Consider the following 27,130-nt stretch of genomic DNA (forward strand, 5'->3'; position numbering starts at 1 on the left):
TCTGCCCATACTTTAGGCGATTGTCTTTCATATAATGATTAACATGCATTGAGAACTTACAGCAATGACTGCCACTTGTAAATCACTCTTATACTGTACATTAGACATATTAAACCTCAATCCTTACAATATGCTTGCAAGGTGTATATTATGTTCAATTTATCTATGAGAAAACTGTATCATTGACGGAAAAAAAGTAATTTGCCCAAGATGATGCAACTAGTAAGTGTTGAAGCTTGATAGTTCTCTGATAAAATGATGCTTCTCTCATCTTTAGTGATCCAGTTAAATATTTTACATCATTGTGAGTATATTTTAATTATCCTTTTTTCCAAATAAAATAATATATTATTCAGGCATTTTCACATTTATCTTCATTGACTTACATATTCTTTAATTATAATGTATAAATCACCTTTCATTTTTATTCCTAATATTTTGCTTTATTTCATCATTGGCTTTACCCTTGCTAAAATTTTATGTATTTTGTAGATTATTTTAAAAATAGGCCTTATAATTAATTTTAAATCCCACTATTAAAATGGCTTCTATTTCACTAATTTCTATATTTACTTTTTAAAAATTCTTTCTTTGGCCTTTTCTTTCGTTTGTGACTTCTTCTGACTTCTCAAGTGGAATCTTTAGTTCTTTCATTTTTATTCCCTCTCTGTTTAATAATGAAAGCACATAATGCTATGAATATTTCTCTTAGTATAATTTTAGTCACATTCCATAAATTTAAATATATAATATTGGGTTAATTTCTAATTAGTTTGTAACTGACAGTTTGACATTCTTTTTATATAAATAATTACTTAGGAAAGCATATTTTTTTAAATTTTTATTTTCAGAATTTTCAATTAGTTTCATTTTATTTGCTTATCCTTTACTTATGAAATTCTAGCACTTTGCATTATAGCAGAGGATATTGCTATTATGTTATTTATTTTAAATATTTATTATATACTAAGTTTAAAAAAAAACCTCAACAAATCTTTGGTAAATATTAATGGATGTTAAAAAAAAGTCTTCTCAATTGGAGCTAATCTTATTGACACTCTCCCAAAAGATAAAGAAAGTGGGAATCCTCCCCAAATCATTCTATGAAGCCAGTAGCACCCTAATATCAAAACCAGGAAAGGAGAAAACAAAAAAATAAAACTACAGACCTAAATCTCTAATGAACATAGATACAAAAATCCTCAACAAAATACTGACTAACTAAATCCAGCAGCATATCAAAAATATAATCAACCATGTTCAAGTGGGTTTTATACCAGGGATGCAGGGATGGTTTAAGATCAGCAAGTCAAACAATATGATAAACCACATAAACAGAATTAAAAACAAAAATCACATGATCTTCTCAATAAATGCAGAAAAATTACTTGACAAAATCCAGCATCTCTTTGCAATTAAAATCCTGAGCAAAATCACTGTAGCAGGGACATACCTTAAGGTAATAAAACCCATCTATGACAAACCCACAGCCAACATTATACTAAATAGGAAAAAGTTAAAAGCATTCTCCCTGAGAAATGGAACAGGATAAAGGTGCCCACCCTCACCACTTCTATTCAACATGGTACTGGAAGTCCTAGCCAGAGCAATCAGACAAGAGAAAGAAATAAAGGGCATCCAAATCAATAAAAAAGGAAGTCAAACTGTTGCTCTTTGCTGATGACATGATCATTACCTAGAAAACCCTAAAGACACATCCAAAAAAGCTCCTAGAACTGGTAAGTGAATTCAGCATAGTTTCAGGATGCAAAATTAATGTACATAAATCAGTAGCCCTGATATACACCACCAGTGACCAAGCCGAGAATCAAATCAAGAACTCAATCCCTTTTACAATAGCTGCAAAATTTAAAATACTTAGTAATATACTGAAACAAGGAGGTGAAAGACCTCTACAAGGAAAACTATAAAACACTACTGAAAGAAATTATAGGTGACACAAACAAATGGAAACACATCCCATGCTCAGGGATGGGTAGAATCAATATTGTGAAAATGCCTATACTGCCAAAAGCAATCTACAAATTCAATGCAATTCTCATCAAAATACCACCATCACTCTTCACAGAATTAGAAAAAACAATCCTAAAATTCATATGGAACCAAAATATAGCCCACATAGCCAAAGCAAGACTAAGAAAAAGGAACAAATCTGAAGACATTACATTACCTGACTTCAAACTATACTGTAAGGCCATAGTAACCAAAACAACATGGTACTGGTATAGAAACAGGCATACAGACCAATGGAACAGAACTAAGACACAAACACACACATTACCCTAAGCCTACACAGGCTCAGGATTGTAAATACTGTCTTCCATCTCCACATCTTATCCCACTGGAAGGTCTTCAAGGGCAATAACACACATGGAGTTTCCATTTCCTATAACAATGCCTTCTTCTGGAATACCTATTGAAATCCAGCCTGAAGTTGTTTTACAGTTAGTATTTTTTTTTTAATAAATAGAAGTACACTCTAATATAATGTTAAAAATTATATTACATGAATTAAAATTATGTTACATGAACCAGTAACATAGTTATTTATCACTGTTAAGTATTTATGTATGATATGTAATTATAAATATTTTTTATATTACTGGAAGTGTATGTGCTTGATTATATTAGCATCTCTACAAATATGTAGATGATGTACTGTGCTACATGTGGGTGCTGCATTATGCTATGATGTCATGAAGTTACCAGATGATAGGGATTTTTCAGCCACATTATAATCTTATGGGGCTGCTATTGTATATGTGGTCTGCTGTTGGCTGAAACATTGTTATGCAGTGCATGACCATTTGTATATGTATATGTGCATATGTAAACACACACACACACACACACACACACACACACACACACACACACACTATGGGTCAGTATGTTTCCCATGTCAATTGATCACGGATGACAAGCATTAGTGCAATTTTACATAAGCCTGTTTTTCATTTTATTATGAATACTTATCTTTATTTTAATGCTGAAAACTAAGTTCGTCTGTTGGTGTCCTTTTTAAGGTATTTGATAAATTTTGGAAATGTTGTGACACTTCCAAAGAGCAATAGACTATGCCATGTAGTTTAGGAAATTGAAGATAAAATCACTAGAGAAGCTTATGTGATCTGATAACATGTCTAATATGAAATAATAAAAATTTCCATGTTTCTAAGTTTTCTAAGTATAATAATTACAAGTCTACAATTTTAGTAAGAATTAATTTCATCAATTGGGTCTTAAGTGCCTTTTAGTACAGGTAGGTTATTTTAATTCTCATTATAGAATGATTCATACTTTCATTAATTATTCTGTTCTGCTTGGAGAATTAGAGAATAAAAGAATAAAACGTATATGTAAGACACAGCATCTATAATGCATTAGCTTATTCATCCCCATGCAATTTTATTGTTATCTTTGTTATTATTATCCTTGTTATAGAGCTTTTCCAGATCTTAATGTTCCAGATTTTATAGTATTCTAAATTTTAAAATTATAAAAATATTTAAGTTTGAAAATATTGGCTTTTATAGAGAAACATGTTGTTTAGGAGACAGCAAGGGATAGTTTTATTGAATAACTGGAGGAAAATGTGAAAAATGTACTTGGCTGAAAGGTAGCCCTTATTTTGATTCATTGTGGGAGTGGGGAGGGAGGGGACGGGGGGAAGGATGACATGGGGAGAAATACCAGATATAGTATGCACCTAAAGTTAAATAAATAAATTTAAAAAAAAAGAACTTTAGTAGTCATGTTTGATTATTGTAATAATGATAAACATATAAAGCCAGGGCTACTGGAGAGGTAAAATTCCAGGGGTAAAAAATCCTGTAATGAGAATCATATAAATCAACTTGCTCTCTGCAGCTTTGTTTCTGGAGAAAGTAGAAAGATATTTTTGATTCTTCATAATGACAAGTCAGCTGTCACATGAGTGGGAACAAAATGTGCACAATTATGATGGTTTGAATAAACTCTGAAGAAGAAAGCCTGAAAAGGTAGTTTACATTTAAAACCAATTGGTAGTTCCAGAAGGCATCTGATACAAACAGATGCATGTTTTGTCTTTAGGAAATTCTTAAATGTAGGCTTCAGAAAATTTCCAAAGTTATGTCATCCAGAGGAAAATGAGTTCACAATCAAACATCTCAAAATAAATAAGAAAATAATTCACCATGAATAAGAGTCATTAGTAAAAAAATCAATATTTACCCACAGGGAATAAGTCTTAAGATGATCATATACATTATATAAAATAAGTATGTTAACAAAATCAAGGTACAAAAATCAGTAGCATTTCTATACACCTATAACATTCAAGCTGAGAGCCTAATCAACAATGGAATCTCATTCACAATAGCCACACACAAAAATAAATACTTAGGAATGCATCCAACCAAGGAGATGAAAGTTCTTTACAAGGAGAACTACAAAACATTGCTTAGAGAAACCAAGGATCATGCAAACAAATGGAAAAACATTTGGAAAAACAATAGCCATGAAAAAATTAAAATATCCAGGAAGCATATAAACAAGGAGGTCAAAGAGCTCTACAAAGGAAACAAGTCACTACTGAAACAAATGGAGAAACATTCTGTACTCATGGATTGGAAGAATCAATATTGTTAAAACAGCCATGCTGCTCAAAGCAATGGATAATCTCAGTGCTATTCCTATGAAACTGATGGCAGTGGTGGGCCATCTGGATCAGCTGCTGCCACCATGCTAGGGCTGCACACTTCATGGAGCTGGCTGGAGCTGGGAGCAGGCAGGAGCTTCGCCCTCCCAGGTACAGTTGCAGCCACCTAAACCATGGCTGCAGATGCGGGCCTCCCACTCCACAGAGAAAGCATGTGAACCCAGGCTTCCCTGCACTTTTGGGGGCCTGGGAAGGCACCCCCCTGCCCTCTCAGAGCAATCCACTCTGCTAGCAGCTGAACATTATTTGGGACACCCTGGCTGTGGAAAGGAGATGCCCCTTGTGGGTTTCCCCTGAGATGTTCTATCACTCAATAAAGCTTCTCTTCATCTTGCTCACCCTCTTCTTCTTTGCATATCTCATTCTTCCTGGGCACAGGATAAGAACTCAAGACCCACCAAATGAGGCTAAAAGAGCTGTAACACAAACAGGGCTGAGACATGCCCCTTGCTTGCCATGTTGGGGGTGAAAAGAAGGAAAGAAGAGAGCTTCAGCCCTTCAGTGACTCCAGATTTGGGAGCTCCCCCAGCCAGGGCTGTGTTGGCCTGTTTGAGTTCCTGGTGTCTCCAAGGTTCTAGGTGTTACCATGTTCCTTGGTGTCAACTGTGGAAACTGCTTGCAGTGCACCTGGTCCAGCCACAGCCTCACAGAGAGCCAGCACCTGTGCTAGCACCTGAGGCTTCCTACCCTGCTGCAGCAGCTGGCATGACTGTGCACTGGCTGGACCTCATACTCACTCACATACACTTTGCCGTTACACACCTTACTCATCCTTGGCAGGCATAAGACTCAGGCCAGTAGTGTTAGCTGAACACAAGCTGCCAAGCTGAGTGAGTGAAACGAGTCCAGTGAGCCCTAGGAAAACTCAGGCAAAGGCACCACCAGGCACAGAGGTTTCTGGCCAGAAAAACGACACCCCAAAGATCCCGTAACAAAACTACCAATGTCATTTTTCACAGAACTAGTAAAAACTATGCTAAAATTCATGCGGAACCAAAAAAATAGCCCAAATAGCCAAAGAAATCATAGGCAAAAAGAACAAATGTAGAGATATCACATTGCCAAACTTCAAACCATACCATAAGGCCACAGTAGCCAAAACAATATGGTCCTGGTACAGAAACAGACACATAGACCAACAGAACGGAATAGAGAACCTGAGCTGCTGACCAGGGACATGTGGTGTGCAAAGCCCATCCTGTCCTGCAGCCCTGGGGACTCTGGGAAAATCTCTGTGTGATGTCTGACATCACATTAAACTGGGCTCTCAAAAGACCAATTAGGACCAGCATGGAAAACATAGGGTGCCAAGAAATCCAAGTGAGGAGGCCATGCTGGAGCTGGTGAGATTCCTCCTGGCCTCCTTTCTTAAGAACTTTGTCCTCCCTCTCAGCTCTAGTCAGTGGCGGCCTGGCTGCTGATGACCGATCCCACTCACAAGGCTTGAGTGGATACCCTGGGCTTTGCTTAGAGACCACCCAAGGCAGTGCCTGCCCCCTCCCTGCTGTTGTTCACAACACCTGGGCTTCCAGAAGTTTGTTCTGCCCTAGTTTCTGCCCCTCAACCCCTGTCAAAAAACACCAAGTGAAAAACCTTTCAAAAAATCAGCAAATACAGGAAGAAAGACTGCTAGAGACTGATAAAGACGAAAAGAGAGAAGATTCAAATAAGTACAATCAGAAATGATAAGTGGCATACCAGCACTGACCCCAAAGAAATACAAACTATCATCGGAGAATACTATAAATAGCTCTATGCAAATAAAGTAGAAAACTTAGAAGAAATGGATAAATTCTTGGATGCATATACCCTCCCAAGATTGAACCACGAAGAAGCTGAATCCCTGAATAGACCAATAACAAGTTCTGAAACTGAAGCAGTAATAAATAGCCTACCAACCAAAAAAAGCCCAGATCCATAGGGATTCACAGCTGAATTCTACCAGAGGTGCAAAGAGGAGCTGGTACCACTTATTCTAAAACTATTCTAAACAATTGAAAAGGAGAGACACTTCCTTAAATCATTTTGAGGCCAGCATCATCCTGATACCAAAGCCTGGCAGATATACAACAAAAAAGAAAACTTTAGGCCAATAGCCCTGATGAACATTGATGTGAAAATCCTCGATATAATACTGGCAAACCGAATCCAGCAGCTTCAAAAAACTTATCCACCACAATAAAGTTGCCTTCATCCCTGGGATGCAAGGCTAGTTCAACATATGCAAATCAATAAATGTAATTCCTCACATAGACAGAACTAAAGACAAAAACAACATGATTATTTCAATTAATGTAGAACATGCCTTCAATAAAATTCAACATCCCTTCATGTTAAAATCTCTCAATAAACTAAGTATTGAATAACATACCTCAATAAGGGCCATTTATAACAAACCCAAAGCCTATATCATACTGAATGGGCAAGAGCTGGAAGGATTCCCCTTGAAAACTGGCACAAGACAAAGATGCCCCCTCTCATCACTCTTATTCAATATAGTGTTGGAATTTCTAGCCAGGGCAATCAGGCAAGAGAAAGAAATAAATTGTATTTAAATAGGAAGAGAGGAAGTCACATTGTCTTTGTTTGCAGATGATATGATCCTGTATCTAGAAAACCCTATTGACTCAGCCCAAAAGCTTCTGACACTGATAAGCCACTTAAGCAAAACAAAAATAAAAAACAACAAAAACAAAACAATCTATAGAAATCACAAATCCTATACACCAACAACAGACAAGCAGAGAGCCAAATGATGAATGAAATCCCATTCACAACCGCCACAAAGAGAATAAAATACCTCGGAACACAACTTACAAGGGAAGGGAAGGGTGTCTTCAAGGACAACTACAAACCACTTTCTGAAGGAAATAAGAGGGGACACAAGCAAATGGAAAAACATTCCATTCTCCTGGATAGGACAAATCAATATCTTAAAAATGATAATACTGCCCAAAGCAATTTATAGATTCAATACTATTTCCATTAAACTACCATTGATATTTGTCACAAAATTAGAAAAAAAAACTATTTATATTGAACAGACAAGAGCTCATATAGCCAAGACAATCCTAAGCAAAAAGAGCAAAGCTGGAGGCATTACGCTACCCAACTTCAAACTATACTACAAGCCTGCAGTAACCAAAACAACATGGTACTGGTACAAAAACAGGCACATAGACCAATGGAACAGAATAGAGAACACAGAAATAAAACTGGACATCTACAACCATCTGATTTCAACAAACTGACAAAAACAAGCAATGGGGAAAAAACTCCCTATTTAATAAATGATGCTGGGAGAACTGGCTAGCAATATGCAGAAGCTGGATCCCTTCCTTATATCTTTTACAAAAATTACCTGTAGATGGATTAAAGACTTAAATGTGAAACCTAAAACTATAAAAACTGTAAAAGAAAACATAGGAAATATCATTCAGGACATAGGCATGGGCAAAGATTTGTGATGCAATTGCCAAAAGCAATTGCAACAAAAGCAAAAAATAACAAATGAGATCTAATTAAATTAGAGAGCTTCTGCACAGAAAATGAAACTATCATCAGAGTAAACAGACAACCCACCATGCAAGAACATTTTTGCAACCTACCCATCTGACAAAGGTCTAATATTCAAAATCTACAAGGAACTTAAGCAAATTTACAAGAAAAAAACAAATAATGCAATTAAAAATTGGGAAAGCGATATGAACAGACATATCTCAAAAAAAAATCACATATATATAGCCAAAAACACAAAAAGCTCTACATCACTGATCATTAGAGAAATGTGAATTGAAACCACAATGAGATACCATCTCATGCCAGTCAGAATGGCAATTATGAAAAAGTCAAGAAACAACAGATGCTGGGGAGGTTGCAGAGAAATAGGAATGCTTTTAACACTGTTGGTGGGAATGTAAATTATTTAGACCATCGTGGAAGACAATGTGGTGATTTCTCAGAGATTTAGAACTGGAAATACCATTTAGCTCAGCAATTTCATTACTGGTCATATACCCAAAGAAATACAAATTATTATATTATAAAGATAACTGCATACATATGTTTATTACAGCACGATTCACAATAGCAAAGACATAGCATCAGCCCAAATGCCCATCAATGATAGACTAGATAAAGAAAATATGGCACATATACAACATGGAGTACTATGCAGCCATAAAAAGGAATGAGATCATATTTGCAGGGACACAGATGAAGCCAGAAGCCATTATCCTCAGCAAATTAGCACAGGAACAGAAAAACAAACACTGCATGTTCTCATTTATAAGTGGGAGCTGAATAACAAGAACACATGGACACAGGGAGGGGAGCAACACTTACTGGGGCCTGTCAGTGGAGAGTGGTTGGGAGGAGAGTATTAGGGAAAAGAGTTGATGTATTCTGGGCTTAATATGTAGATGACGGGTTGTTAGGTGCAGCAAACCACTATGCCACACATTTACATATGTAACAAACCTGTACGTGTACTCCAGAATTAAAAAAATATATATAAAATAATTTTTTAAAAAGTGAAAAAAAGGATGCTGCCAAGGTGGCGGAGAAAAAGGAACATATACTGTTGTTGGAGTGTAAATTAGTTCAACCATTGTGGAAGACAGTGCAGTGATTCCTCAAAAACCTAAAGACAGAAATATTTGACCCAGCAATCCCATTACTGGTTATATATCAAAAGGAATATAAATCAACGTATCATAAAGACACATGCATGTGTATGTTCATTGCAACACTATTCACAATAACCGATACATGGAACCAACAAAAATACACCTCAGTGATAGATTTGATAAAGAAAATGTGGTACATTTATCTTTATACTATGGAATATTAAGCAGACATTAAAAAGAAATGAGATCATCATGTCCTTTGCAGGGACATGAATGGAACGAGAGGCTCTTATTTTTAGCAAATTAACTCAGGAACAGAAAACCATGTTCTCATTGTAAGTGGGAGCTAAATGATGAAAACTCATGTACACGTAGAGGGGAACAACACACACTGGGGCCTACCTGAGGGTGGAGGGTGGAACGAGGGAGAGTATCGGGAAAAATATGGGTACTAGGCTTAATACCTGAGTGACAAAATAATCTGCACAACAAAGCCCCATGACACAAGTTTACCTATGTAACAAACCTGTACATGTAGCCCTGAACTTAAAATAAAAGTAAAAAAAAACATAAAACTTCGTTTTTATTATTTGCATATTATTTTCCCTATTCAATCAGATGTTTGTTACTTTTAATAAAATACTACCTTTGTTTCACCAAATTTAAACAATGTCTCTCCACTCCCCCAAGAAGATAATATGAACTCATCTATTCTTCCCTCTGTTTTCTCCATCTTTCCTTCTTTCAACTTCTGCCAGGTAGATAACATTTACTTTCTATATTTGCTTATACAGATTACTGAACTACAGAGTATGTGTGCTGCTCAAGGGTTTAAAAAGTCCAGGAGTTTTGGATGTTGAACTTTCAAAGGTGAGGGGGCTGTTGAGTGGAGAAAATCCAAAAATGAGGACAATGTGGTGCTATTTCTATCCCCTATTTTTATTTCTATTTCTGCCTTTCCCTTTTCTTTTCCCATTCCTCACTCTACAACATTTCTTCTCTTTTCAAGCCCTCTTATCCCATCCTCAGCCAAAACACCTCTAGAAAAGTTTAAAATCTCTTCATACAGAAACCCCACCTTCTAACCAACTGTTTCTTCCACACAGACACCCCACCTCCTAACCAATTGTTTCTTCATCACATGAGGAGATGAATGATATTTCCAGGCAGGGCCTTGGGTCCTAGCTGCTCCCCAATATCTGAAACAACTTCAGAAAAATATGTGCTGTATGTAAGATAACAAATGAGTAATTTCTTTAACATGTAAAAAGTTCCTACAAATAAACCAGGTGTTTTCTGACCATCCTATTTAAAGTGGACTGTTATCATATCAACCTATTCACCTGCCATAGTATGTTTATATACTGGATTATTTGTTAATTGCATGTTCCTCTTTGCTCTTATGTAAACTCCATGAGGATAGAGATTTGGACACATTTATTTCCAGTGGCTAGAACCTATTAGGGTAAAGAAAATAAATAAGCTATTTATTTAAAAAATCCAAACAAGAGCATATTAAAATTATTGAAATGCAGTATATATTTGAACATTGAGTATATTTGAATATATATGAATTCTTGAATATTTTAATAACTTTTTAGCTTCCTAAAATGGAAATATTTTTAAAAGATAGTTTCCTGTATGAAAAAATGGTAAGGAAATAATGGTATTCTAGAGAAGTAATTATTGTGGCAGCAAATATTAGTAAAATCTTTAGGCATTCAAAAGCTTCAACATTTTTTCATAATATTTGACCTAAGGTTTAATCTCTGGGAATTTCCTGGGTTAATACTCATGGGTGATTGCAGTGGTGTAATTTAATTAGTATTCATTGGAGAACTGCTCAGAATGTAAAATGAAAAAAAAAACACATAACAAAGGGGAATAATTAAATAAATGATAGTACATTCGTTCAGTGAAATTCTAGGCAACTGTCACAAAATCCAGTAGCAAATATTTAATGATCACAAACAATTTCATAATATATGTGTACCACTAGGTTGTATACCAGTCATTCACTCCTTTCTCATTTTTACATTAGAAACAGGCATAAGTAGTCAACACACACACACACACACACACACACACACACACACACACACACAAAGTATGGCTATATAATACTGGGGAATAACTACCAAAACTTGAAGCCAGAGGTTAGTAACTGCCAATAATTTTTATGAATTTTTAGATGCAATCTCAAAATTTTAGAATGAGCATGTATGCTTTTTGTAAGAAACACTACTAAAAGAATAACAATGTTCTAAAAACAAAATTGTATTTTATTGGCCCTGAAAATGTCAAGTTAGTTTTTCTGGAATCAAGCATTAAGTCTGTTTGATGAACTCAATCGTATCTGGCGTATGAGTACTTTTCGTGGACTCTGGATCAGCTTCTGTGTTTGTGTTATTTGTAATAGACAGGCTTATCTCCTCTGTACTTTCACATTATTTTTGCTATTGTTTTCTGCTTGACATGATGCTACTAATCTCTTCTGAGACTGCTTCTGAAACCAAAAGCTGAGAAAAGAGACCAGACTGCTGATTCCTTCGTGTTTCCCTTGGTTTCACCTTGTTGGTGAGGTATGGCATAAAGGGTTTTTCTTTGTAACAGCATTATTTTGCAGCTCTTAGATTGCTTCAGACAAAATCCTAAACCAAACACAGGCATGTAGAGAAAATTTATAGGAAGAACACTGGGCAGTCTCACTAGGCTGAAGAGGGTGCTGTGGATCAAAATCTGGGAAAAGCAGATACAAAAATGCCACAGATATGACCAAGGGATTCAAATCTGACCAGGATTCAATCTCCATATCCTACCCTGAGTTTCTTTTAACTGTAGCTTCATCTCTTTCCTAATACAGAAGTTTTGCCCCTTTTTAGGCTTAGTTTGGATTAGGTTTCTGTCCTTGTTATCCAAGGGCTCTTGCTAATGCTCAATATTTATAAGGTTTCATAGTCATTTAAAAAATAATTGATTTATTCTGATAATGTCATTTATAATACATCTATTAACCACATGTATTATTGCAGTTTTCAAGTCCTTAAGACTAATTTAGTGCTTATACACTCACTTGTTATATACTGAGAAATGTAAATTCCCTAAAACACTAATCTTTTATCAGTATTTACTTTTATAATTATGAATACCTGAATATTATAATGTTTTCATTTGTGGTATATTAACATTTATAACATTTATATGTACACTAGGTGTGTCTGGTGTAATGTATCCTATCTTGTGTATTCTATGAAAAAAATCATAGTTTTAAAAAATACTGCTAAACTTTCTATAATTATGTATTTATTTTATTGTCAATTCAATTAAAAATTCATTTTACTTAGATGAAACACTAGATAAGCCCAAGGATCAAATGTTCTTAAAAAGCAACATGTAGGGGATTCCTCTAAGATGGCTGAATAGGAACAGCTCCAGAGTGCAACTCCCAGTGAGAGAGACACATAAGGAGAGTGATCTCTGCATTTCCAATCGAGGTACCTGGTTCATTTCAATGGGACTGGCTGGACAGTGGGTGTAGCCCAAGGAGGGTAAACTGTGGCAGGGTGGGGTGCTGCCTCACCCAGGAAGTGCGACTGATAAGAGAATTGGAGACATCCTCCCAGCCCTGCACTCTGGTTCAGATACTGTAATCTCCCATGCCCTCTGTAACCCACAGACCAGGATATCCCCGCTGGGCTGAAAAGCACCGTGAGTTACCAACACAGATCTGAGTGGCAGCTCTGGCTATGCCATGGGCTGTTGGCACAGATCTGGGTGAATGTTTTGACTAGCACCAAGAGCGCCTGCAGGACCGAGCTACCTGCTCCCCAGAAAGAGGAGGAGCTGAAAGCAGGGAGACAGGTGATACAGCTGGGCAGGTCCCACCTGCAAAAAGACCAGCAAACTGAAGCCCTCTCACTTGAGAGTTTTGCAGCCAGCACATCAGTTCAAACTCGACCCAGGACAATCAAGCTCAGTGGTGGGGAAGGGCGTCTGCCATTGCTGAGACTGGTCTAAACCTACCTGTGTAAACAAAAGCCATAGGAAGCTTACACGGCAGCTGGACTCAGTCTGTGAGGGTGTAGCAGTGCCTCTGCAGGCAGACAAGGGGCAAACTGCCTCCTCAAGCAGCTGCCTGACCCCTGTATAACCAAAAAGACGCATCATACAGGAAAGCTCTGGCTGTCACCTGGCAGGTACCCTTCTGGGATGAAGATACCAGAGGAAAGATCAGGCAGCAATACTTGCTGATCTGTAATCCCCACAGGTGATTCCCAGGCAAGCAAGGTATAGAGTGGACCTTGAGCAGTCCTATAGCAGAGGGACCTGACTGTTAGAAGAAAAACTAAAAAACAGAAAGAAATAGTTTCAACATCAACAGAAAGGACATCCACTCAGAAACCCTATCTGAAATCACCAACTTCAAAGATCAAAGGTAGATAAATTCAAGAAGATGGGAAGAAACCAGCACAGAAAGGACGAAATCATCAAAGACCAGAACACCTCTCCTCCTCCAAGGGATCACAAGTCCTCACCAGCAAGGGAACAAAACTGGATGGAGAATGAGTTTGACTAATTGACAGAAACAGGCTTCAGAAGGTGGGTAATAACAAACTTCTCTGAGCTAAAGGAACATGTTCTAATCCAATGCAAAGAAACTAAAAATCTTGAAAAAAGATAGATGAAATGCTGCTTAGAATAACCAACTTAGAGAGGAACATAAACAACTTGATGGAGCTGAAAAACACAGCACAAAAACTTCGACAAGCATACGCAAGTTCCAATAGCCAAATCAATCAAGCAGAAGAAAGGATATTAGAGATTGAAGATCACCTCAATGAAATAAAATGAGAAGGCAAGATTAGAGAAAAAAGAGTAAAAATAAATGAACAAAGCCTCCAAGAAATATGGGATTATGTGAAAAGACCTAATCTACATTTGATAGGTGTACCTGAATGTGACGGAGAGAATAAATCCAAGCTGGAAAACACTCTTAAGGATATTATCCAGGAGAACTTCCCTAACGTAGCAAGGCAGGCCAACATTGAAGTCTAGGAAATACAGAGAACACCACAAAGATATTCTTAAAGAACAGCAACCCCAAAGCACATAATTGTCAGATTCACCTGGGTTAAAATAAAGGAAAAAATGCTAAGCGCAGCCAGAGAGAAAGGACAGGCTACCCACAAAGGGAAGCCCATCGGACGCACAGCAGATCTCTCGGCAGAAACCCTACAAGGCAGAAGAGAGTGGGGGCCAATAAAGAACTTTCAACCTATAATTTCATATCCAGCCAAACTAAGCTTCATAAGCGAAGGAGAAATAAATCGTTTACAAACAAGCAATTGCTGAGAGATTTCATTACCACTAGACCTGCCTTTTAAGAGCTTCTGAAGGAAACACTAAACATGGAAAGGAACAATCAGTACCAGCCACTCCAAAAATGTACCAAATGGTAAAGACCAATGACACAATGAAGAAACTGCATCAACTAACAGGCCAAACACCCAGCCAGTAACAAAATGACAGGATCAAATTAACACATAACAATATTAACCTTAAATGTAAATGGCCTAAATGTCCCAATAAAAAAAGACACAGACTGGTAAACTGGATAAAAAGTCAAGACCCATTGGTGTGTTGTATTCAGAAGACCCATCTCACATGCAAAAACACACAGACTTAAAATAAAGGGATGGAAGAAGACTTACCAAGCAAATGGAGTGCAAAAAAAGCAGGGAGTGCAATCCTAGTCTCTGATAAAATAAACTTTAAACCAACGAAGAACAAAAGAGACAAAGAAGGACATTACATAATGGTATAAGGATCAATACAACAAGAGGAGTTAACTATCCTAAATATATATGCACACAGTACAGGAGCACCCAGATACATAAAGCAAGTTCTTACTGACCTACAAGGAGACAGAGACTCCCGCACAATAACAGTGGGAAACTTTAACACTCCACTGTCAAAATTAGACAGATCAACCAGACAGAAAATTAACAAGGATATCCAGGACTTGAACTCAGACCTGGACCACATAATTGGAAGTAAATCACTCCTCAGCAAATGCAAAAGAATGGAAATCATAACAAACCATCTCTCAGATGACAGTGCAGTCAAATTGGAACTCAGGATTAAGAAACTCACCCAAACCACTCAACTACATGGAAACGGAACAACTTGCTCCTGAATTACCACTGGATGAACAACGAAATGAAGGCAGAAATAAAGATGTTATTCAAAACCAACAAGAACAAAGACACAACATACTGGAATCTCTGGGATACATTTAAAGCTATGTCTAGATGGAAATTTATAGCAATAAATGCCCACATGAGAAGCAAAGAAAGATCTAAAATCATCAAAATTGAAAGAGCTAGAGGAGCAAGGTCAAAAAAAAGTCAAAGGATAGCAAAAGACAAGAAATAACTAAGATCAGAGCATAACTAAAGGAGATAGAGACACAAAAAAACCCTTAAAAAATCAATAAATCCAGGAGCTGGTTTTTTTGAAAAGATCAACAAAATAGACAGACTGCTAGCCAGAATAGTAAGAAAGAAAAGAGAGAAGAATCGAATAGATGCAATAAAAAATGATAAAGGGGATATCACCACCGATTCCGCAGAAATACAAACTACCATCAGAGATTACTACAAAAAACTCTATGCGCATAACCAGTAAACCTGGAAGAAATGGATAAATTCCTGGACAGTTACACCCTCCCAAGCCTAAACCAGGAAGAAGTTGAATCCCTGAATAGACCAATAACATGGTATGAAGTAGAAGCAGTGATTAATAGCCTACCAACCAAAAAAAGTCCAGGTCCAGACGGGTTACAGCTGAATTCTACCAGACATACAAAGAGGAGCTGGTACCATCCCTTCTGTAACTATTCCAAAGTATATAAAAAGAGGGAATCCTCTGTAACTGGTTTTATGAGATAATCATACATAGTACATTAAACTAAAACATGCATATAATGTCAGAGAACATGCTTATAATCAAGAACTGTATTCTCACATTGGACTATAATACATTAAATCCAAATAGTACATACAAACATTTTCCCCACAGATATTGTACAGCCCATGAAATCATTGATTGTACATTTGTACATTAAGTCATTGGTCGGACATAGCGCATTCTATTTCTTCAGTCCTTCTAACCATGGATATCCCCTCGTTATGTTTGGTCTCTTAATCCACCATCCTCTGTGAAACCACCAACTCGCCCATATCTGCGGCTCTTCTCACTCCGGGCCCATATAGACAGGGCTTGGTTATACTGAAACTATACCTGGCTTTTGGTTCCTACTTCAGGGCCATTCCACTAAGATTGTGTCCACGTTCCCCTTAAATAAGACATCACGATGGTGTGGCGCTATCACCCTCTTAACCGCGTCACTGGATGCATGGGTGCCTGGGTGGAAAAAGGGGGTGGGAATCCTCAGCATTGCCGTAGGCTCCGGTAGGAGTCCTGCCCCCGGTCCTGTGGGACCTGGATGTGCTTTGCCATACCTTATGCTATCATCGCACCTATATTGAATGTCTTGGCCCCCATCCCGACCACTAAGGTGTTATTCAGTCAATGGTTACAGGACATAATAAATAATTAACCGGTACTTTACCCAAATTTTAACCCGCCAACCTTCAACCCAACTTACATTTTCTGAGGCAGGTGTCATAAAGAGACATTTTACCACTAACATTAACTATTTTACAAAACCAATAAACTGAAAAATATATACACCCCACAACACCCACATTTATTAGTATGGTACTGTACATAATTACTTCTCACACACCTCAAATGCTGCCCTTCAGAAAACATATCTACATTATACAGTAATAAATTAAACCTTAAATCCACATAACCTACCACTATAGACCCATATTAAGTCCCAATCAGGTTAATGTAGCTTAATACTTAAAGCAAGACACTGAAAATGTCTAGATGGGTAATTATTACCCCATAAACACATAGGTTTGGTCCTAGCCTTTCTATTAGCCCTCAGTGAGATTACACATGCAAGCATCCGCAGCCCTGTGAGAATGCCCTCTAGAACACCAGAACATGAGGAGCGAGTATCAAGCACGCATATACGCAGCTCAAAACGCTTTGCTTAGCCATGCCCCCACGGGAAACAGCAGTGACAAACTTTTAGCAATAAACGAAAGTTTAACTAAGCTACACTGATAATAGAGTTGGTCAATTTCGTGCCAGCCACCGCGGCCATACGATTGACTCAAGTTAATAGAACACCCGCGTAAAGAGTGTTTAAGGTCTTATCTTCAATAAAGCTAACCTATAACTAAGTCATAGAAAACCCCAGTTATAGTGAAGTACCCTATGAAAGTGGCTCTAATGCTCCTGAATACACTATAGCTAAGGCACCAACTGGGATTAGATACCCCACTAGGCTTAGCCCTAAACCCCAATAACTCCACTAACAAAATTATTCACCAGAACACTACCAGCAATAGCTTGAAACTCAAAGGACCTGGTGGTGCTTTACATCCGTCTAGAGGAGTCTGTTCTGTAATCGATATACCCCGATAAACCTTACCACCTCTTGCCCTCAGCCTGTATACCGCCATCTTCAGCAAACTCCCTAAAGATCATAAAGTAAGCAAAAGTATCACCATAAAAACGTTAGGTCAAGGTGCAGCCAATGAAGTGGGAAGAAATGGGCTACATATTCTAAGCTAGAAAAATTACATGATAGCCTTTATGAAATTTAAAGGCCCAAGGTGGATTTAGCAGTAAATCAAGAATAGAGAGCTTGATTGAAGCAAGGCCATTAAGCACGCACACACCGCCCGTCACCCTCCTCAACCATCATATAAATGTATATTAACAATAAGCCACTACATATTGATGTAGAGGGGATAAGTCGTAACATGGTAAGCGTACTGGAAAGTGCGCTTGGATGAATCAAAGTGTAGCTTAAATTAAAGCATCCAGCCTACACCCGGAAGATCTCACAATAATTGATCACTTTGAGCTAACCCTAGCCCGAATCCCCACTTATTTATACTATCTAAATTCAACAACTAAATCATTTACCTACTATAAAAGTATAGGTGATAGAAATTATGCCCAGGCGCAATAGATATGTACCATAAGGGAAAGACAAAACCCCAATAAAGCATAAAAAAGCAAAGACAAACCCTTATACCTTCTGCATAATGAATTAACTAGAAATAGCTTTATATAGAGAATTTAAACAGAGCTCCCCGAAACCAGACGAGCTACCCAAAGATAGCTAAAAGAGCGCACCCGTCTATGTAGCAAAATAGTGGGAAAATCTATGGGTAGTGGCGACAAACCTACCGAGCCTGGTGATAGCTGGTTGTCCAAGACAGAATCTTAGTTCAACCTTAAATTTACTTACAGAACCATTTAATCCCCTCGTGAATTTAATTGTTAGTCTAAAGAGGGACAGCTCTTTAGACCCTAGGAAAAAACCTTACTATAGAGAGTAAAATATTTCATCACCATAGTTGGCCTAAAAGCAGTCATCAATTAAGAAAGCGTTCAAGCTCAATACTTACCCATCCCTAATTCTATTAATTTCACTCAACTCCTAAAACACATTGGACCAATCTATTATCTAATAGAAGCAATAATGTTAGTATAAGTAACATGAAATTATTCTCCCCGCATAAGCTTATCTCATACCGAAACAACTACTGCTAGTTAACAGTCTAATCATTATATTCTACAACTTAACACATCATTAACTAAACTGTTGACCCATATCATCATCCTGATATGAAAACCAGGCAGAGACATAACTAAAAAAGAAAATTTCAGGTCAATATCTATGATGAACATCAATGCAAAAATCTTAAAATACTGGCAAACCAAATGCAACAGCACATTAAAAAGCTTATCCATCACTATCAGGTAGGCTTCATCTGGGCACACAAGGCTGCTTCAACATTTGCAAATCTATAGATGAAATCCATCACATAAACAGAACCAAAGACAAAAACCACATGATTATCTGAAAAGAGGCATAGAAGGCCTTGACAAAATTCAACAGCTCTTTATGCTAAAAACTCCCAATAAACTAGGTATTGATGGAAGGTATCTGAAAACTGTAAAAGCTATTTACAAAAAACCCACAGACAATATCATACTGAACAGGCAAAAACTGCGACCATTCTCTTTGAAAACTGGCACTAGGCAAGGATGCACTCTCTCACCATTCCTATTCAATATAGTATTGATAGTTCTAGCCAGAGCAATCAGGCAAGAAAAAGAAATAAAGGGTATTCAATTAGGAAAAAGGGAAGTTGAATTGTCTCTATCTTCAGATGACATAATTGCATATTTAGAAGACCCCATCGTCTCAGTCCAAAATCTCTTTAAGATGATAAACAACTTCAGCAAAGTCTCAGGATACAAAATCAGTGTGCAGAAATCACAAGCATTCCTGTACACCAATAACAGGCTAAAAGAGAGCCAAATCATGAGCAAACTCCCATTCACAATTGCTACAAAGAGAATAAAGTAACTAGGAATACAACTAACAAAGGATGTGAAGGACTTCTTCAAGGAAAACTACAAACCACTGCTCAAGAAAATAAGAGAGGACACAAAGAGATGGAAAAACATTCCATGCTCATGGTTAGGAAGAATCAATACCATGAAAATGGCCACACTGCCTCAAGTAATTCATAGAGTCAATGCTATCCCCATCAAGCTACCATTGACCTTCTTCATAGAACTGGAAAAAAACACCTTAAACTTCATATGGAACCAAAAGAGAGCCCACATAGCCAAGACAATCCTAAGCAAAAAGAACAAAGCTGGAGGCATCATGCTACCTGACTTCAAACTACACTACAGCACTACAGTAATCAAAACAGCATGGTACTCATACCAAAACAGAGATATAGATTGATGGAACAGGACAGAGTCCTTGGAAGTAACACCACACATCTACAATCATTTGATCTTTGACAAACAAACCTGACAAAAACAAGCAATGGGGAAAGGATTCCCTGTTTAATAAATGGTTTTGGGAGAACTGGCTAGCCATGTGATGAAAACAGAAACTGGACCCCTTCCTGACACCTTACACTAAAATTAACTCCAGATGGATTAATGATTTAAACATAAGACCTGACACCATAAAAACCCTACAAGAAAACCTAGGCAAAATCATTCAGGACATAGGCATAGGAAAGACTTCATGACTATAAGACCAAAAGCATTGGCAACAAAAGCCAAAATAGAGACATGGGATATAATTAAACTCCAGAGTTTCTGCACAGCAAAAGAAACAATCATCAGGTGAACTGGTAACCAACAGAATGGGAAAAAAATTTTGCAATCTACCCATGTGACAAAGGGCGAATATAGAGAATCTATAAAGAACTAAAGCAGATTTACAAGAAAAAAACAAACCAACCCATTCAAAAGTGGGCGAAGGATATGAAAAGACAATTTTCAAAAGAAGACATTTTTGAGGCCAACAAACATATGAAAAAATGCTCATCAACAGTGGTCATTAGAGAAATGCAAATCAATACCACATTCAGATACCATCTCACACCAGTTAGAATGGCGATCATTAAAAAATCAGAAGATAACAGATGCTGGGGAGGATGTGGAGAAATAGGAACACTTTTACACTGTTGGTGGGAGTGTAAATTAGTTCAGTCATTGTGGAATACAGTGTGGCGATTCCTCAAGGATCTAGAAATAGAAATTCCATTTGAACCAGCAATCCCATTACTGGGTATATACCCAAAGGATTATAAATCATTGTATTATAAAGACACATGCACACACATGTTCATTGTGACAGTGTTTACAATAGCAAAGACCTGGAACCAACCCAAATGCCCATCAGTGGTAGACTGGACAAAGAAAATGTGGCACATATACACCATGGAATACTATGCAGCCATAAGAAAGGATGAGTTCATGTTCTTTGCAGGGACATGGATGAATGTGGAAACCATCATTCTCAGTAAACTGACACAAGAACAGAAAACGAAACAATGCATGTTCTCACTCATAGGCCGGTGTTGAACAATGAGAACACATGGGCATGAGGAGTGGAATGTCACACACTGGGGTCTGTTGGGGAGTGGGGGTCAAGGGGAGAGACAGCAGGGGATGGGGAGGTTGGGGAGGGATAACAGTGGGAGAAAGGACTGATGTAGATGATGGGGAGATGGAGATGGCAAATCACCATGGCAGATGTGTACCTATGCAACAATCCTTCAAGATCTGCGCATGTACCTCAGAACTTAAAGTACAATTAAAAAAAACAGAAATTGCCCATATATTGAATAATATAACTAATGATTCTATAGATATTAAGAAGATAATAAAATATTTTTAAAAAGCAACGTGGTTTTACATGAATAAATACATGTCATGGAAAGGTACAAGTGAATTCTGTGAGCCCTGTATTTTTGGTTTCTCAATGGAAATTTTAAAAGGAAACATACTGTAAATTTTTCATGTTTGAATATATGTAAAAGGCATATTTGTGGTAGCTGAGGTCAATAGTATGTGTCCAGTTAGAAAGGGCTTTATGTTCTTTGAAGAGCACATGGAAATGCACATTGTGCTTTTTTATTCTCTGCTTTCCAACACGTTAATCTTCACATGTTAATTATTCAAATTCTGCACTGATATTAGATAATTTATGATATCTCACTGTGGGTGAATCCAGTACCACATAGAAGTTTAGTGCCCTAACTCTAAAGGCAGATGGACTGTGTTCAAATTTAGCTTGTCTACATCTTAGCTGTAAAGTTTCCTTGGTGAATTACTTAGCTGGTGTGCACTTCATTTATCTCATGTGTTTGTTGGTGATAACTATAGTACCTCCTCATACAAATTTTGCAAAGACTCAGTGGGTTAAACATATAAAATCTTAGTCTCGCCCATAGCATATGGTTAAGTAAAGTTACGTATTACTTTTACTTCCTCAAATTATTGTTTTCCACACTCTCAGTGCATATTCATATGGTAGAGCTTCACTCCTGTATTGCAGTTTCTCACAAATTGCTCTGAACTCCTGCTTTATTAAGATTTCTTTTATGGTGTCTCAGATTTCTCACATACAAGTTGACAATTTATACTTGTTAAAACTTTTAAGATAGGATATGATATGATATGTACACACTTCAAAATTGATGAAACAACCTATCTCCTAGAGTCAACATGTACACATGAGAAGGAATAATTTAAGATTAGTAGATGCTAGTGATGTTGTTGGCTGGAATGATTGTGTGAAAACTATTCCTAGTTGCATCTTGGGGAAACACAGCAAGGTATTTTAGATTTTGAGATTATGAATGGTAACTTTTATCTGAAAATGTAAAAGAGCCCTCTTTCCCATGTTTCAATTTTTAATGTAATTAATTCTACTTCACTGATGTTAATATACTTTCCCTTGCTTCCTTTTTTCTTTGCATTCAAGTTACACATAGTTGCCCTACTTATTGTGTGTGTATATGTGTGTGTCTTATCATTTTTTTACTGTGGTAAAATGCACATGATGTAAAATTTACCATCTTATCCTTTTTTAAGTGGCAAAATTCAGTGGTATTAAATACATTCCTTCACTATCTTCCATCTCCAGAATTCTTTTCATCTTGCAAAATTAAAACTCAATACCCATGAAGCAATAATTGCCTAGTCCTCTCTCCTCCAAGCTCCTGGAAACCGCTATTTTACATTTGGAGTCTGTGATTTCGACTATTCTAAGTACTTCATATAAATGGAAACATAAACTATTGGTCTTTTTTTGATCCAGTTATTTTTGTGATTGGTTTATTGCATTTTGTGTGATTGGTTTAATTTACTCAAAGTTTATCCATGTTGTAGCAGATGTCAGAATTTCCAACCTGCTTCAGGCTAAAAAAAATTCCATTTTATGTGTGTACTAGATTTTACTTACCCATTTATCCATCAATGGACATTTGGGTTGCTTCCATGCTTTAGCTATTGGAGATAATGCTGCTCATTAACAGGAGTGTAACAAATTGCCTTGTTTTTCTTAATCAGTATAAATTATTCCCTTTGAAGTGAGTGTTTCAGTTTTGTCTTTAACCTCTGTTGAACTAGCCAAAAGTCTTTTTTAGTTTTCTGTCAGTACAGCCTTCCTAATTTTCTATTCTAAAACTCCAACTTCCACCTGTCTCCTCTCAGAGAAGGCCTCATCTCTGTTATCCAAATATAACGGAAATAACAGGTTTCCTCACATGCTTGTACCAAAATACAAAATAACTGCCTCCACAGTCATTTTTCCTACTTCTTTACTGCTGCAGTGGAGGAAGTGCCTCTCCTCCCACTTAACCTTATTCACTCAAACTCTATCTTGGACTCCTCTAAGTCATCCCACACACTAAATCAACTACCAAGTCCTCTGGGTTCTACTTTCCAGTCTTCTCAAATCCTTTTTATAGTCACAGCCATATTTGTCCCAGCTAGCATCATGTTACAGCAGATGTGTAGTCACCTGTCTGTTATGGCCATTGCCATAACACACCCAGGGGCCTAGGAGGAAAAAATAGTTTTGTAGGGTGGGCCCAGGGGCCTCCTGCTATGTGCATCCTAGCAACTTGGTGCCCTGCATCCCAGCTGCTCTAGCCATGGCTGAAAGGAGCCAAGGTACAGCTCTGGTCATGCTTCACAAGGTGCCAGCTCCAAGCCACAGCAGCTTCCACATGGTGTTGAGACTCTGGGTGCACAGAAGACAAGAATTAAGGTTTGGGAATCTCTGCTTAGATTTCAGAGGATGTGTGGACATGCCTGGATGTCTAGGCAGAAGTTTGCTGTAGGGGCAGAGCTCTCAACGAGAACCTGTGCTAGTGCAGTTCAGAAGGGAAATGTGGGGTCAGAGCCCCAAAATAGAGTCTCTACTGGGGTAAGGCCTAGTGGAGCTATGAGAAGAGGGCCACTTTCCTCCAGACCCAGAATGGTAGGTCCACTGACAGCCTGTACTGTGTGCCCAGAAAAGCTGTAGACAGTCAACTCCAGACCATGCAAACAGCCAGAAGGGAGGCTGTACTCTGCAAAGCCACAGGGGTGGAGATCCCCAATACCATGGGAACCCACCTCTTGCATCAGCATGACCTAGATGTGAGACATGGAATCAAAGGGGATCATTTTGAAACATTTACATTTGACTGCCCCTGGATTTTGGACTTGGATGGGGTTTTTAGCCCTTTTGTTTTGGCCAGTTTCTCTGATTTGGAGACATGGAATTTGCCAGTTTATCAGAAATAAAGTTAATGGACATTTCTTGTGCCTCAACAAATAAAGAACAAGGAAAGAGATCCCCATACCTGCCCAATTTTTATCTCTTCTCTTGGATTTCAGAACTTAATTAAAATATATTTTGTACCTGCTGTGTACCAGGCTTATTGCCAGATATTGAGAGAGACTTCAAATAAATAATTAAAAACTAAGGTAGGTATACAGACATTCAGAAGTTTATGACTGAGTTGTACAGTAAAACTAAAAATATAAGCATGGTTCTTTCTAGGATGGTGGCTTAGTTAAGAGCATTTCCTTTTCCTATGTCTTATTAAAATAATTATAACATGATCTTTTATAAAGCACATGTTTAACTTTTTCTAAAAGAACCAATTAGCAAACAGAAAATCTGGAGCAAAATTAAAAAATATTTACAATATAAAATGAGAGCAAAGCAGTCACAAAACAAAAGTAAATATAACACTTGAAGTATCTCTCAATTAAAAAACAATGTTTTAGAAAACAGTGACCAAGACAACCTTGATGTTCCCTTCAGCTTGACTAAACATTAGACAGGCTTTTTTCTGAAGTTAGGTCCCTGGCCTCCCTTTTCTTAGAGTATTTTATTCAGAAAACTTGTAAATTCTTTCTTTACTCTTTGACATGTAGATATTTCAAAAAGCCTTTTGCCACTTTTGTGACCCAGAAAGATTTTGGGGAATATCTCAAAGACCTCTAAAATGTAATCATCAAGAAAGATAATTCCCCTATGTTGCAGAATTTGTAAGCAGGTAGAAGCCTAATATCAGTGGATTTCTTACTCCAACTTGCAAAATTACCTTCCGTTATGAAGATATGAGAAAGTACTTTTCCTCTGAATAAGGCCAATTAGCAAACACCGATGGCCTACAATTTCCCTGATCCTAGCTTTTTAAAAATAGACTTGAATTAAGTCTTCCTTGCTTATTTAATATTGGCTGGTGTTATTTTTGTTTCAAAAACATGTATTATCTATGTTCTGTGATATTAAATATCTAAGTTATATCAAATAAGAAAAACCTGGCATTAAAAAAGAACAAAATAATTTTTTTAAAAAAGAAAAGCACACAGATCAAGTAAGATCATGGTGGAAAGTAAGAACAGTCATATTTCAGTGCATCTGTGGGTAATGTAATGGGATGTGGGGAGTGGCTATGACATGGATTGTTAGCAAAATGCCATTTAAGTTCTAATAAATATTTTCTTTTCAGAAACATCCTATTTGCCCTTGTAACTGTAGAGAGTCCTGAACAACGGGAGAGATTTCCACTAATACACTAAAATTTAACATGTAGGAAAAGGAGTTCTGATCTACCACCCTAATCCCAAACATATAAAATACAAACAACAAAAACAACAATCAAAAATGAACAGGAGAAGAAATAAAACATAACTGAAGATATAAGAAATTACAGAAGAGTTGAAATTAGTAAACATAAGGTTTCATACTTTTTAAATTATACTTTAAGTTCTGAGGTACATGTGCAGATTGTGCGGGAATGTTACATAGGTATACACATGCCATGGTGGTTTGCTGTATTCATTAGGTATACCTAATGTAGGTGACTGGGGGATGAATACAGCAAACCACCATGGCATGTGTATACCTATGTAACAATCCCTCCCCAATCCCCCCACCCTCTGCATGACTGAGAACATGCAGTGTTTGGTTTTCTGTGTCAGTTTGCTGAGAATAATGGTTTCCAGCTTCATCCATGTCCCTGCAAAGGACATGAACTCATCCTTTTTTACTGTTGCATAGTCAACGTAAATAATACAAAGGTCAGTAAATACATAAAAGGAAAAACACAAACATAAAATTAAAAATAAGAATAAACATAATAATATATAGAAAGTCAACCAAAATAGTTTGTCTCTCTCAATTTCAGACTTAAAAGTCTTAATAAAACAATATAAAGTATCAACATTGACTCAAGGAGAAACATGAAAATATCCTATAAAGTCTGTTTCTTCTGCCTTTAAAATACCTAAAACAGGCAGATTTGGTGGTGCTTTCTTTTAAACATTGACAAAACCAAATAGCACCTTTGTTCTACAAGCTTTTCCAGAAAATATGACTTTAAGCATTCAAGAAGAGTTCAACATAGGAAAATCTCATAATAAAGTTAAATCCTCAATAGATTGAATAAGAAATTTTCTAATACTATTTTAAATATTCATTGATTCATTGTATTGAATAAAAAGCTTCTCTAAACAGAGAAGAGATTACGAAAAACTGTAATACACACTCTCGCCTCTCAGATGTGGAGAAGAAAACATATAAACATAAAATAATAACATTATAATTCAAAATAATAAAGGATTCATATAAAACATACATGTAATAGGAGCTCAGAAAGAGAGATAATTATACATCGTAAGATGATTTGGGCTGCATCATTTGACATTTCTCCGTAAGAGTCAAAAGATTCATATTGCCTACCCTAATAATCCACTGACGGGAAAAGTTGTTGCAGTTTATGCCTAAAAAGCATTGCTG

At 37.1% G+C, this 27,130-nt stretch overlaps 1 long non-coding RNA gene across 3 annotated transcripts; it reads right to left on the reverse strand.

The window, feature by feature from the left end:
* Positions 1-981: 981 nt before the first annotated feature.
* On the reverse strand, positions 982-27,089 carry LOC116566023. Of its 3 annotated transcripts, none has more exons than XR_004275700.1 (5): positions 27,074-27,089; positions 23,690-23,705; positions 17,805-18,906; positions 12,462-12,465; positions 982-994 (listed from the first exon to the last, which is right to left on the reverse strand). It is a non-coding gene; the product is annotated as an uncharacterized LOC116566023 (long non-coding RNA). The 3 variants fall into 3 exon arrangements; XR_004275698.1 differs by lacking the exon at positions 982-994 and adding an exon at positions 11,465-11,474; XR_004275699.1 differs by lacking the exons at positions 982-994; positions 12,462-12,465 and adding exons at positions 11,473-11,485; positions 12,997-13,002.
* Positions 27,090-27,130: the final 41 nt, after the last annotated feature.

Source organism: Sapajus apella, unplaced genomic scaffold (assembly GCF_009761245.1).
Source record: "Sapajus apella isolate SASKATOON/1434 unplaced genomic scaffold, GSC_monkey_1.0 scaffold42, whole genome shotgun sequence".
Taxonomy (NCBI): domain Eukaryota; kingdom Metazoa; phylum Chordata; class Mammalia; order Primates; family Cebidae; genus Sapajus; species Sapajus apella.